General features: G+C 45.9%; 1 pseudogene; it reads left to right on the forward strand.

Moving 5' to 3' along the window:
* Positions 1-300: 300 nt before the first annotated feature.
* Positions 301-14,295, forward strand: part of LOC115800679 (sacsin-like) — a 52,029-nt pseudogene continuing 38,034 nt past the window's right edge.

The raw sequence follows: 14,295 nt of genomic DNA on the forward strand, positions 1-14,295 counted from the left end.
TAAGCGGAGAAGCCCAGACCTCCCTCTGCAGCCACCTCCACCAGCTCATCCTGGGGGGACCCCAAGGCCAGCCGAGAGATATAATCTCTCCAGCTTGTCATGGGACACGCTGGACATAAGTTTTATAGCAGCCAAGTCTTCTGTTTGGGTTCTGTTTTAAGCATTTAATGGTTTATATTTTGTTATCTCACAGTTACAGTCAGTGCCTATTTTGATTTCAATTGAGTTCAATGTGAGTTTGTTCTTCTGCAGAGTGTGTCACAATATTCTGACTTTCTTACAGAAGCAGACCCTGGAACGATGAGCTTGAAAGCAAAGAATAAAGCTCGGTGAGTTACTATTTTAATTTTAACATACTATATACAATGACAGCAATTCCTTGCTCTTCCTACATCTTAATACGATTTTAATGCCATCGTTGAGTAAGCTTGTAGATTCTTAGATACACAGCAGGAAGGAAGATTTGGACATGACTGAGTTAGGCAGAAGCTTTTGTTTTGTGATCCAAATCTATCACAAAAAACATGCCAGCACAGAAAAAGGGAAATGATTGGGAGGTAACCATCTGCCTACACAGGTATGGAGATGGTGACTATTGTTCACATCAGCATATTTTCAAAATTTCCAATTAAAACATTTGTTATGACTATGTTATCAAAGTTTTCTTTTGTGACCCAGAATTGTCAGAAAAAGCAAACCAGCATCAACAGAGTTTTATTTATTTATTTATTTTTAAATTCCAGTTAAGTAAGTGGCTCCATAGTGTAGTGGTTCATGCATTTCCCTTACAAGTGACTAGAATAGAATAGAATAGCGTTTTTATTGTCACTGTTAAAAAAAAAAATATGCTAAGAACAATGTTAAAACAGTGAAATGCAGTTTAGCATCCTCTCTGCGGCAGTAATTAAAAAGAGATAAAAAAAAAACAAAAAAAAACTGCATATGCAAGACAACAATAAATAAGTAAATGTAGTAAATTAAGGTAAATATATCAATGCTAGGGAAAAGTATGTACAAGCTTTAGATTGTTTAAAGTGACGAGTGCAATCGGTGGTGGGCTGGCGGATGGGGGTGGTGGGGTGGGGATGGGGGGTTGGGGGTTGGGGTGGATTTCACTGTAATTGTCCATTGGAGTCAATTGTCCATTAATTCCGCTGTTTGCCCATCAGGGTGTATAGGTTGACTGAAGGTGGGGGGTTGATGGCTTTCACAGCCTGAGGGAAGAAGCTGTGTTTCAGCCTGTTCGTGTTTGCCTTTAATTGTCTGAATCTCTTTTTTGAGGGGAGGGGGGAAAACAGAGAGTGTCCAGGGTGAGTAGTGTCCATTGCAATGCAGAGAGCCTTTTTCTGGAGTCGGGTGTTGTAGATGTCACTGAGGGGGGGAAGTGAGGTGCCAGTGATTTTTTTCTTTTTTTTTTTTTTTTTTTTTTTTTTTTTTTTTTTTAGCCTGTCATGTCTGGTAGATCTTGCAAGCAGAACTGTGATCTGAATGCGTTGTTGTGCCAAACATATTTGCTATTTCAAGATGAGCTCTATAGGTTCTCAATAGGCTCTTCTTGTTGTTGTTTTAACCCTTTATTTTATTTATCTGAGTTATTTTTCCACATACTATGTAACAGCCAGAGCTGACAGGCTGAAGAAGAGGAAAATAAAGAGAAGAAAAAGGGAGAGAGAAAGGGAGCAAAAAAAAAAAAAAAAGGGGAAAGACCACAAGTCTATTAATCAGATACTTCATCACTTTAACATATAAAAAAAAAATACTATCAATACTTGCAAAAATAAATTTGTGTGTGAAAAACAAAACTAACAAAGCATGTTACGCACACCAACAATTTTGTTGAGTTGTGATTGAGTGGGCGTTTGTGTCTGTGTCATGTTTGTGTCTGTGTCATGGAACGTACTTACCAATGAGGGCAAAACGCTGCAGCTCCACCCATCAGAAGCCAGAGGCAGGTACGGAAAGCCCCCAGAACCCCAGGCCACCAGCAGCCCACCAAGGGCCAGGAAGACCCCCGGCCACTCAGTCCAAAGACAACCGCACACCTACCCCAGCAGACGGGAGAGGGTGGTCTCAGACGGAGCCCCCCCAGTCGAGGAGCGAGGGCTCCAGGGAACCCAAGGCGATGAGAAGCCAGCCCCCCCCCAGCGGCCAGCCCCCTGCACTGGCCGGCGGCAGGGCTCCCGGGCCCACGGCACCCAAGGACCGCCCGACCCTCCACAGAGCCCCCCCCCACTCCGAAGAAGCCAACGCAGCCCCGCACCGCACCCCCAAGGGGGGCAGGCCAGTACCCACGCCAGAACACCCAGCCCCACCCAGGAACCCCGAGGCACCCCCATCCCAGGGGGGTAGGGGGGAGGAGGCAACCAGCAAGGAGCGGCCAGGAGGCAAGGCACAAGGCCCAGACCCAGGTCCAGCCATACATACAAACACACCCAGACACCCGTGTACACATTTATACACAGATACTCATACATGCCCATACATACTTACCCACACACAGATATGCCATACATACACATTCACTCACCCACCCATACTCACGGAGACGGTGACAAATACACAAAGACACACATTCATCCATAGCTACCCACCCTCTGAAGGCGGGGCAAGTGGAAACCACCCCAGGGCCAACAGCGACCCCAGGACGCCACCAGCCCGGTCCCCAAGGAACCACCCGACCCCTACCCCGGGCGAGACGCAAGAAATCGGGGTGTAAGATGGCCCATCCACCCCTCCTCCTCCCCAACTTGTAGGTCTATGTGTTAATGTTTGTGAGTGAATGAGGTGTATAGGGTGCAGTTAAAATTGAGGGGACAGTTATGCCACAAGCGCCAACTGTTGGTCGTCAGCGCTTGCCCACACTGCCCCCCCAAAACCCTCCATGTCTAAAGTGCAAATAAAATTTGGAGACAGACAGTGACGAGGATCCGAGTGGGGCCACCTCAGCGGCCCATCTCATCAACCTCTGAGTAACATGCCTGCCCCAAAGGTCCTATGTGTATCAGGGTGTAAGTGTGTATGTGTTGTGAGTTATAATGACTAAAGTGCAATTAAAACGGAGAGGCAAGTGGTGGTGCAGCTCTCCACGTGGCCTCTCCATCCTACATCTGTGAGTGATGTGTATTCTGTGTGTGTGTGTGTGTGTGTTTGTGTATGGGGAGGGGGAGGGGGGGGGGGGGGCATATGACCAGGAAAAATCCTGGAAGAAGAGAGCCAGCTGGCCGCTGGCTCAATAGGCACCCCGACCTCCCACACCCCAGCACAGGGCAGGGGGAGGTGAGCCCGGGGCCGCGGTGACAGCATCCCGGAGCACTGCAGCACCCGAGGTTGGCGCCCTCGCCCCCACCGCAGAGGGCGGCCCGCTCCTCCTAGATGCCCATTCACTCAACAATAGACACAAACAGGCGACAGGACATACTGGCCTGGGCATGGAAATGCAGTGCCCAGTCCCCCCCAACCACCCCACCGCGGCCCCATCCCCCACCCCACCCCCCTGCAATGCAGGCACCCCAGGGCCCCAAAAGCGTAGACCGGACATCCCGACGTCAGGCCAACCCACCCCACCCGGCGGCGCGGCCGGGACAGCAGAGGCCCCCCCCGCGCCAGGGGGGGCCCACCGGGAGCCGGCGCGGCCCCAGTGCCGGGGCCCCAGACCCCAGCCCCCAAGCCATACAGGGAAGACCAGCCAACCGACCGAGGGCCGGCACCACCCCCCCAAGCACCCCGCCCACACCCCAGGACTGAAGGCAGCACCATCCAAGCCCCCACCACCATCAACCAGGACAGGCACACAGACATCACCAGAAGGTCGCCCCAGGACCCCAGCCCCAGGAGGCTACCAGCTACCCAGGCCCCCGGAGTCCCCCCCCACCCCCCCACAAAGCACATCAGGAGCAGAGCCCGCAGCCCACCACCCCCACTAAGTAATGGAGCTGAGCAGTGGGAACCAAAGAGAGTCAAATTCCTCCAATTTGTTTTTAGAAGAAGCAGACATTCTCTCTAAACTAACATGATCTACTAATAAATTTCTGTACTGAGTAATACATAGTTTATTTTTTGTCTTCCAGTTCATGAGGATCATCTTCTTAGCGATGCACAAGGCAGTAAGAACTATGTGTGATATATTTAACTCCATAATTAATTCACTGACATCACCTAAGATGCATAGTCTGGGGGAAGTTGGGATATGACAGCTAAACCATGTGGATAGATCTTCACAAATCCTCTGCCAAAATCTCTGAACTGGTACACAAGACCACAGAGCGTGTAGATGATTATCCTCTGAATTGCTTGTACAGTGGGTGCATATGTTTGAGTGTGTAAGGCCCATTTGGAACATCCTTTGTCCAGTGTAGTATGTTCTATGGAGAATCTTATATTGTACAAGTTGTATTTGGGGTCTTTTAGTCATTTTGAAGATATTTAAACATATTTCTGTCCATAAATTTTGATCCAGGTTGACAGAAAGATCACGCTCCCATTTTGTAATTGGGAGGGAAACTGAATCATCAGTTTTTATTAATAATTTATATAATTTTGATAACAATTTTGGGGTACAGAGGTTAAGAAATTCTGTTACCCAAGTAGGCATTTCTAGATTCAATTGATTAAGGTTAAATCTTCCCTGTAGGACGGACTTAACTTGTTGATATTCCAGAAATCTACCGTTGTCAATTCTATATTTTGATATAAGTTCTTGGAACGTGATAAAATTTCCATCTTGGATAATATGTTCTAAGTTATTTATACCCTTATCACGCCATAACGGAAAATTCAGCATTTTCTTTTTCTGACAAATATCTGGATTGTTCCAAATGGGTGTTAGTTTACAGGGGATGAGTGAAGACTTAGTTATTTTTAAAAATTCCCACCAGGCTGTCAGAGAGGTATTTATACTAAGGACTTTATAGCAGTTATGATGTTTAATACTGGAACTAATGAAAGGTAAATCTGAGATTTTTATTTTTCCACAAAACGCCTGTTCTAGATCCAGCCATGGGTTGTCTAATGAGTTGGATTTGATCCACTTTGAAATATACTGCAATCTACTGCTTAAGAAATAGTAATAAAAGTTTGGTAATTCTAGACCTCCACTGTGTTTTGGCTTTTGTAAAGTTTTTAAGCTTATTCTTGACGGTTTGTTTTTCCATAAAAATTTTGAGATGTTTGAATCTAGTGACTTGAACCAAGGAATAGAAGGTTTATTAGGGATCAATGAAAATAGATAATTAATTTTTGGTAAAACCATCATTTTAATGGCAGCAACTCTCCCCATAAGTGATATAGGTAAACTGTTCCAACGTGTGAGATCATCCTCTATTGTTTTTAATAAGGGGATATGATTTAATCGTACCAAGTCTGAGAGCCTGGCGGAAAAATTTATGCCTAAATATCTAATATTTCCTGACTTTAGTGGGGTCCTAGAGGTTCTCTGGAAATTACAATTCAGAGGCAAAACTGTTGATTTACTCCAATTGATAGAGTAATCAGATATAGATGAGAACTTATCTATCAGTGTGATAGTCTTCAAAAGAGAGCCTTGTGAATTCCCAAGGAAAAGTAATACATCATCAGCATAAAGGCTAAGTTTATGGTCCATATTTTCAGTTTGAATCCCTTTAATATTTGCATTTTGACGGATTGCTGCTGCTAGCGGCTCAATGAAAATTACAAAAAGAGAGGGAGAGAGTGGGCAGCCCTGCCTAGTGCCCCTCTGCAGACTGAAACTTTGTGAAATGAGATCATTTGTCCTAACACGCGCATTCGGAGAGCTGTGTAGTGTTCTGATCCAGTTTATAAAGGATGAACCGAATCCAAATTTTTGCAGAACTGCTAGTAAGAATTTCCAATTTACCCGATCAAATGCTTTCTCTGCATCTAAAGACACGATTGTCGTCTCTAATTTGTTAATAGAACAATAGTCTATTATATTTATCAGTCGACGTGTATTATTGGCTGAGTGCCGACCCTTGATAAAGCCTGTTTGATCTGGATGTACAATAAATGGAGTAATACTTTCTAATCTTTTGGCAAGGGCTTTGCAAATTATTTTAAGATCTACATTAATGAGAGAGATTGGCCTGTAGCTGGATGGGAGTGTGGGGTCTTTGCCTGGTTTAAGAAGCAGGCTAATGTTAGCAGAGTTTAAGGTTGGAGATAAGATGTGGTCATTCTGAATCTGAGTTACCATTCTGAAAAAAATGGGAGCTAGCTCAGACCAAAATTCTTTATAAAACTCGGCTGGAAAACCATCTGGGCCTGGGGCTTTATTATTTGGGAGATGCTGTAGGGCTTCACTAAGTTCAGACAATGAAAGAGGTAAATCCAGAGCTGCAGCCTGGCTGTCATTTAGTTTTGGTAGATTTATATTATTAAGAAATTCTTCAATTTCAGTATCAGATGGGTTAATCTGTGGTGAATATAAGGCTTCATAGAAGTCTCTGAAAGAGTTATTTATTTGTTGTGGGTCATGAGTAATAATACCAGTCGAGTCTTTAATAGAAAAAATAGCTGTTTTTTCTTTATTCAGTTTTAATTGCTTGGCCAGGAATTTTCCAGATTTATTTCCATGCTCAAAGTTTTCCAAACGCAGCCTCTGCAACATAAATTGTGTCCTTTTATCAATTATTTCATTTAGCTCCAGTTTCAGTTTCCTCAGGCTGATAATTGTATGTTCTTGTGGTGAAGCGGCATAAGCAGTTTCTAAAGATTTAATTTTTTGTTCTAATTCTAACACAAGTGCTTTTTCTTTATTTTTCCTATGCGAGCAGTAAGATATTATTTTGCCCCGCATTACTGCCTTTCCTGCTTCCCAAAGAACACATGGTGATATTCCTGGAATATCATTATATTCTAAGTATGCTGACCATTCCTTTTTGAAATAATTAATAAAATCTTCTTCTTTAAGTAATGATGTATTAAATCTCCAGTTCCTGATTGGTGGTGTGACTCTTTTCTGTGTCAGAGACATAGACACCGGTGCATGATCGCTAATAGTGATAGGGTGAATCTGAGTGTCTGTGATATCCATCATTATGGAGCTGCTAACTAAAAAGTAATCTAAGCGGGAATGAGATTTGTGTACTTGTGAGAAATAACTATAATCTCTCAAAGTAGGGTGATGTGAACGCCAAGCATCGCAAAGTCCAAAATCCTTCATGTACTGTTTAAGAATGTCTGCAGACTGCCAGTTCCTCTGACTCGCTGCTGTACTGAGCCTGTCAATATCTGCATTAAGTACCAGGTTGAAGTCTCCTCCTATTACAAGTGTGGTGTCAGAGTGATCTGAGAGTGAAGTGAACAAAGCATGAAAGAAGGAGGGGTCATCAACATTTGGTCCATATATACTAGCAATACATAAATCTGTATTCTGTATAGATAAATTAAGTATTATAAATCTACCTTCAGGGTCTATTGTACTGTTGCTAATGTTAAAGTTTATCTTCTTGTTAATCAATATAGCTACACCTCTTTGTTTGGAGTTATAGCAGGCTGAGTACGTGTGAGGGAACTGTGGAGAGGAAAGAGTGAGCACAGATGTTTTGGACACATGTGTCTCCTGTAGAAAAACAACATCTGCTTTTAAGTCTTTTAACCGATTAAAAATTTTTAGTCTCTTTTCCCTCGAACCAGCCCCGTGCACATTCCATGAGACAAATCTGAGTGTGCTCATATTTAAACTAACTGATGGACTGTTGTGTGCTCACTAAGGATGTGTGTGTGTGTGTACATATGTTCTGTATGTTGGCGTGTGCCCTTTATATTGATGTGTGCGTGTGTATGTGCGCTGTATGTTGGTGTGTGTGCATCTGCGCTGTATGTTAGTGTAGTAAACTGTAGCATTGTAAGTGACGTAAACATATTGCTGAGTGCAGAAAGAAAAAGACGTGTAAAAAGTGAACTAAGTGACATAAGAATGAAATTAGATGAGGGGAAAACAAAACAGAACAAACAACCAAACAAACGATCACGGTACTATGCTGACTCGTCGGCGTTAATGGTACTACTTAGACAGATTTAGACTATTTAATGGTACTGTTTAGATAGTTGAAAAAAAAACTCAGAAAAGAACGTTAATATGGACACAGATCACCTGATCGATCAGCTGAGCCATGGCGTGGTGTTTTTGTCTCGGTAAAGCTGTCCGTTTACATACAGTTTGTCCACGGCGATGACAGCCCGGGAGCCTTCCTGCATGAGCTTCTTCCGGATGGGGAATAGGGCCTTGCGTCGCTCCAGAATCTCCTTTGGAAACTGGTCGTTGACGCTGAAGTCCGTCCCTCTCAGCTCCCGGCCGCGGCTCTTCACCAGCTCTTTTTCTTTGAAGTGTTCGAATTTGGCCACGATCGGTCTGGGTCTGCGTGCTCCGGGTCGCTTCCCTCCCAGGCGGTGGACTCTATGGAAGGCGATGGTCTTCACGGCGTCCTCCGGGAGCTTCAGGTGAGTTTGGATAAATTCCTTCACTGTAGCCTCCGGGTCCTCCTCTGCCTTCTCCGGGATACCTGAAAACACAAGATTTTCTCTCATGCTGCGGGCCTGAAGCTCGATAATCGATTCTTTAATTTTCTTATTTTCTTCTGAGAGCCGGGTCGTTTCCTCGGTGAGGGAATTCACCGACTCTCTGAGGACAGCGTTTTCAGCAGCCAGTGTTTCCACCTGATGCTGGCTGAACTCGACTGACTCCCGCAGGGCCTGAAACTCCTTGTGAAGGATTTCAACCAGGGCCAAGCGGGCGTCAAAGCTGGACAATTTGTTATTAATGGACTCCAGAATGTCCACAATATTGGTGGTGGGTGGCGAAGTTGCCTCTGGGGAATCTTCTGGGCGGCTTCTTTTTGTGGACGGCGTTGCTTTGCTGGTGGAGGGAGTCGGCGTCTTGTCTGTTTTCCCCATGACGACTCGCTCAAAACACCCGTCGATGTACCGCCGCAAACTATCCAGGTCCTCTCCACCGTCCTCCAGATTGTTGAAAATAATTTAAGTTAGGCTAAGAAACTACCTATATTTTTTTAGTTTTAAGCCTGTCTAGTTATAAATTGGCGAGAAAAAAAAAAGGCTAATCACGCAAATGTTTGCTGATAGAGTCACGCCGCCATTAACGATACTGCCGAGATTCACAAAGTCTCGCGTGACTACAGCATAGTCTCCGTCAATCCTTCAATCTCCAGTGATTTTTTTCTGCCTCTCTCACCACTCGCTGCAGGTCTCTCCTGTCCCGTGCTGTGCAGATTGTGCAGCAGTAGGTCAGGAGGCTTTCGATGGTAGCTCTGTAAAAGTTCACCAGCAAGCGTTGAGGGAGGTGGGAGTGCTTGAGCTTCCTGAGGAAGTAGAGTCTCTGTTGTGCCTTCCCCACTTGGTATCGAGTGTTGAGAGCCCAGGTAAGGTCAGCAGAGATGTGCACCCCAAGAAACTTAAAGCTCTCCACTCTCTCGACCTCCACTCCGTTAATATGAAGAGCTGTGGTCTCAGTGCGTGTGGATCTTCTAAAATCCACCACCAGCTCCTTTGTTTTGTTGGGGTTTAATTCCAAGTTATTTTTATTGCACCATGCTATCAGATGGTGATAGTTGTTTGTTTAACTGCAGCTGGAGACACAATTCCCCTTTGGGGTTGAATCCAGTTTAAAAATTCTGCCAAGCCAAACATGCAGAGCTACTTGTTGTGAAAAAACTGAAAGTAGCTTTTTTTTATGATTTTTATTTCAGTTAACTAAAATGTTTTCCACATGTTACTATGAGCTAAAAACAATGACATGGAATGAATCTACTTTGTTGGCCATGAAAGTATCATCTAATTTTGTCCAGTTCCATCCATTAATCCATTCACTTCCGCTTATCCTGTTCAGGGTCGCGGGCGGGCTAGACCCTATCCCAGCTGACATAGAGCGAGAGGCAGGGTACACCCTGTACAGGTCGGCAGCCTGTCGCAGGGCCAACACAGAGAGACTGACTACATCCACACCTATGGGCAATTTAGAGTTTCCAATTAACCTAACCCCAGTAAGCGCATGTCTTTGGACTGTGGGAGGAAGCCAGAGTACCTGGAGAAAACCCACACAGACATGGGGAGAACATGCAAACTCCACAGAGAGAGAGAGGGGCCTGGGCCAAGGTGGAATCGTACCCAGCCCTTCCAGATTGTATTCTAACTGTGAGGCAGCAGTGTTAACCACCGCGCCACCATTCTGCCCATTTTGTCCAATTATTATCTAAATTAAATTAAAGAACTTCAAAGCTAAGCATATAAGTCAAATACATTCTCAAGCTTATCCTTACTATCTTTACCCTTAGTTATGCTGCAATAGACCTAGGCAGCTGGGGGTTTCCCATCATGCACCAAGTCTTTCTTTTCATTCACCTCTTTTTACTCTGTTTATGCCCCGTGCTGTATTTAATCACTAGTTATTATTAATCTCTGACTCTCTTCAACAGTGTCTCTTTTGTACTGTCTCTCTCCCCTCAGCCCCAACCGGTTGTGTCAGATCACTGCCCCTCCCTGAGCCTGGTTCTGCCAGAGGGTTCTTCCTGTTAAAAGGGAGTTTTTCATTTCTACTGTCGCTATGTGCTTGCTCATAGGGGGTTATTTTGACTGTTGAGTTTTCTCTGTAATTAGTGTAGGGTCTTAACCTTACAAAATAAAAATGGTGCCAGGAGAACCACCTCCTGCTCAACGTCAGCAAAACGAAGGAATTGATCGTGGACTTCAGCAGGAAGCAGCAGAGGGACTACCATCCACTTGTCATCAGTGGTGCTGAGGTGGAAAGAGTGGACACTTTCAAATACCTGGGAGTGACCATCTCACAGGACCTGTCCTGGACTCATCACATAAACATCACTGTGAAGAAGGCCAGACAGCGTCTCTACCTCCTCAGGCGGCTGAGAGACTTCAAGCTCCCACTCAAGGTGCTCAGGAACTTTTACTCCTGCACCATCGAGAGCATCGTGCGTGGGAGCATCACCACCATGATGGGAAACTGCACCAAGCAGGACTTCATGGCCCTAAAAAGGGTAGTTCGTTCAGCTGAAAGGACCATCAGAACCACCCTCCCCAACCTGCAGCACATTTACACCAAGCAGTGCAGGCTGAGGGCCATGAAGATCCTAAAACAGCCCAGCCACCCCGGACACTCTCTCTTCTCCTTGCTCCCATCAGGCCAGCGTTACCGCTGCCTGAGGGCTAAGACTGAAAGGTTGAAGAAGAGCTTTTACCCACAAGCCATCCGTCTGCTCAACTCTGAGCCCTAACTGGACCATTATTGCACAATGTAAATATTATAATTTATAATCTATAATTCCACGTAAAAGTGTGTATAGTGTATAGTATATAGAGTATAGTGTATAGTGTGAATTACTTTTTTATTTTTATTCTTCTTCTTATTTATATGTGTGTGTATATATGGTTGCAGGTACAAAATACATTTCACTGTGCATTGTACTGTGTATAACTGTGCATGTGATGAATAAACACTATCTTAATCTTAATCTTAATAAAATGCCTTGAGGTGACTATTTAATTGTGATATGGCGCTATATAAATAAAAATGAATTTAATTATCATCATTGCAAGGAGAAATCACCTTGTGTTAATGAGATTCAACAACAGTTTCTCTAGTTTCTTTTTGTTTAATGCCACTTTGTTTAGGACTTCCTTTGGGGCCACAGTGCCACCCTTCATTGACTACCTGAAAGATATTCTATGTCGATATCCAGATGGTGGACAAATTTTTAAGGTTGGTATAATGCTCTCTCAAAAACAAAAACAGTTACTTTATAAAATGTTTGATTTATTTATCTGCTTATTATACCTGCTTTACATATTGTTTACACACAGACATGTGTTTCTTTTTGTATTAAGCATTGTTGATTTTTTATTTTTGCTTATATTCATTTTGAAAGCTAACAATGGCTTCTTTATTTCTAATAAAAAAACTTAGAAATGCATTTCATCAATAAAAGAATAGCTGTTACAATTCCATCCATCCATCCATCTATCCATCCATCCATCCATTCTCTTCCGCTTATCCGGGGCTGGGTCCCGGCGGCAGGAGCCTAAGCAGAGAAGCCCAGGCTTCCTTCTCCCCAGCCACCTCCTCCAGCTCACCCGGAGGGACCCCAAGGCATTCCCAGGCCAGCCAAGAGATATAATCTCCCCAGTATGTCCTGGGTCTACCACAGGGCCTCCTTCCAGTGGGACACCTCACCCGAGAGGCGGCCAGGAGGCATCCTAATCAGATGTCCGAGCCACCTCACCTGGCTCCTTTTGATATGGAGGAGCAGCGGCTTTACTCTGAGCCCCTCCCGGGTGACTGCACTCCTCACCTTATCTGTAAGGGAGAGGCCAGCCACCCTACGAAGGAAACTCATTTCTGCCGCTTATATTCACGATCTTATTCTTTCTGTCACTACCCAAAGCTCGTGACCATAGGTGAGGGTAGGACCGTAGATCGACCGGTAAATCAAGAGCTTTGCTTTTACACTAAGCTCCCTCTTCACCACAACAGACCGGTGCAGCGTCCGCATCACTGCAGAAGCAGCCCTGACCCGTCTGTCGATCTCCCGCTCCCTTCTCCCGTCACTCCTGAACAAGACCCCGAGATACTTGGAACTCCTCCACTTGGGGCAAGAACTTGTCCGTGAGCCGGAGAGAGCACTCCACCCTTTTCCAGCTGAGGACCATGGCCTCAGACTTAGAGGTGCTGATTCTCATACCAGCTGCTTCACACTCGGCTGCGAACCGTTCCACTGTGAGCTGGAGGCCACCCCCTGATGAAGCCAACAGGACCGCATCATCTGCAAAGAGCAGAGATAAGACTCTGAGACCACCGAGGAAGAAGCCTTCCGCCGCCTTATGAACAGAGTCTGTGACAAAGGGCAGCCCTGACGAAGTCCAACACCCACAGGAAATGAATCCGACTTGTTGCCGGCTATACGGACCAAGCTCTCACTGCGGTTGTACAGAGACTGAACAACGGGCCAGACACCCCATACTCCCGCAGGACCTCCCACAGGATACCCCAAGGGACACGGTCGAATGCCTTCTCCAAGTCCACAAAGCACATGTAGACTGCTTGGACAAACTCCCACGCACACTCAAATATCCTTGAGAGGATAAAGAGCTGGTCCAGCGTTCCGCAACCAGGACAAAAACTGCATCGTTCCTCCTGGATCCGAGGTTCGACTAACGGACGGACCCTCCTTTCCAGCACCCTGGCATAGACCTTACCGGGGAGGCTGAGAAGTGTGATCTCCCGAAAGTTGGAGCACACCCTCTGGTCTCCCTTCTTAAAGATGGGGACCACCACCCCGGTCTGCCAATCCAATGGCACTGCCCCAGATCTCCACGCGATGTTGCAGACAGCCCTACAACATCCAGAGCCTTCAGGAACTCTGGGCAAATCTTTACCACCCCAGGGGCCCTGCCACCAGGGAGTTGTTTAACTGCCTCAGTGGCCTCATCCCCAGTGATGGGCAAGCCCTCTCCCTCGTCCCCAGACTCTGCTTCCACTACAGAAGGCGTGTCATTGGGATTCAGGAGGTCCTAGAAGTATTCCTTCCACCGTCCGACTATAGCCTCAGTTGAAGTCAGCAGCACCCCACCCGCACTATTAACTGTGTGAGTGGAGCACTGCTTTCCCCTCGTGACTCACCTGACAGTTTGCCAGAATCGCTTCGATGCAGTCTGAAAGTCTTTTTTCCATGGCCTCACCAAACTCCTGCCACACCTGAGTTTTTGCTTTGGCCACTGCCCGAGCTGCATTCAGCTTGGCTTGCCGATACCTGTCAGCTGCCTCCGAAGTCCCACAGGCTAACCAAGCCCGATAGGACTCCTTCTTCAGCTTGATGGCTCCCTTCACCTTCGGTGACCACCATCTGGTTTGGGGCTTACCACCACGACAGGCACCAACCACCTTGCAGCCACAGCTCTGAGCAGCAGCCTCAACAATGGAGGTGCAGAACATGGTCCATGCGGACTCAATGTCCTCAGCCTCCCTCGGGATGCTGTCGAAGTTCTGCTGGAGGTGGGAGTTTAAGATCTACCAGACTGGGGCTTCTGCCATGCGTTCCCAGCACACCCTCACAATATGTTTAGGTGCGCCAGGTCTGTCCAGCATCTTCCCCCGCCACCTGATCCAATTCACCACCATGTGGTGATCAGTTGACAGCTCAGCTCCTCTCTTCAGCCGAGTTTCCAGAACATACGGCCACAGATCTGATGATACAATTACAAAATCGATCATCGACCTGCGGCCTAGGGTGTCCTGGTGCCATGTGCACTTGTGGACATCCTTATGTTCGA

Source organism: Archocentrus centrarchus, chromosome 21, assembly GCF_007364275.1.
Source record: "Archocentrus centrarchus isolate MPI-CPG fArcCen1 chromosome 21, fArcCen1, whole genome shotgun sequence".
Taxonomy (NCBI): domain Eukaryota; kingdom Metazoa; phylum Chordata; class Actinopteri; order Cichliformes; family Cichlidae; genus Archocentrus; species Archocentrus centrarchus.